At 29.1% G+C, this 619-nt stretch overlaps 1 non-coding gene across 1 annotated transcript; it reads right to left on the reverse strand.

The window, feature by feature from the left end:
• Positions 1 to 226: 226 nt before the first annotated feature.
• LOC120879165 lies at positions 227 to 329 on the reverse strand. Its single transcript, XR_005724730.1, has one exon. It is a non-coding gene; the product is annotated as a U6 spliceosomal RNA (small nuclear RNA).
• Between the last annotated feature and the right edge of the window lie 290 nt (positions 330 to 619).

Consider the following 619-nt stretch of genomic DNA (forward strand, 5'->3'; position numbering starts at 1 on the left):
TATAATTAATACTTATGTAGCTGTCTTTTAAATCAGATAGGAGAAAAATATTATAATAAAATACATTTATACTATTTTTTATATTTACCTCTGCAGTTACTCTTATTCATGCTCTTCATTTCTTCAGATGGATTCAAATTATGGGCTTGTCCTTTTCATCTGAAGGGCTCACTTTAATAGTTCTTGCAGCACAAGTCTGCTAGAAAAAAATTCTCAAGTTTTTTACAAAACTATTGAAAGCTTCATGAATTTTCATGTCATCCTTCTGTAACAACCATAGTAATCTCTGTATCATTCCAATTTTAGTACGTGTGTGCTTAAGTGAGCATTTAGTATCTACTCTTATATGGTAAAAAATATTAAATGTTACAGATTATGAAGCTATAGATACAGGAAATTTGTTTAGGAACCATTTCAGAAACATATTTGGGTAACGCTATTATTGACATTGGAAGTTCAATGTTACCATGTAGCAAGATAAAACAGATAAACCTCAAGTCATGTTTTTTCCTGGTAAATAATGTTAAGGTTAATTATCAATTGTCACATTTCTTCCAGAATTTTTTAGTTAGCTTTTAACTTAGTGTAAGTGACATGAAAAGATGGTAAGATTTGCATT

Source organism: Oryx dammah, unplaced genomic scaffold (assembly GCF_014754425.2).
Source record: "Oryx dammah isolate SB20612 unplaced genomic scaffold, SCBI_Odam_1.1 HiC_scaffold_19, whole genome shotgun sequence".
Taxonomy (NCBI): domain Eukaryota; kingdom Metazoa; phylum Chordata; class Mammalia; order Artiodactyla; family Bovidae; genus Oryx; species Oryx dammah.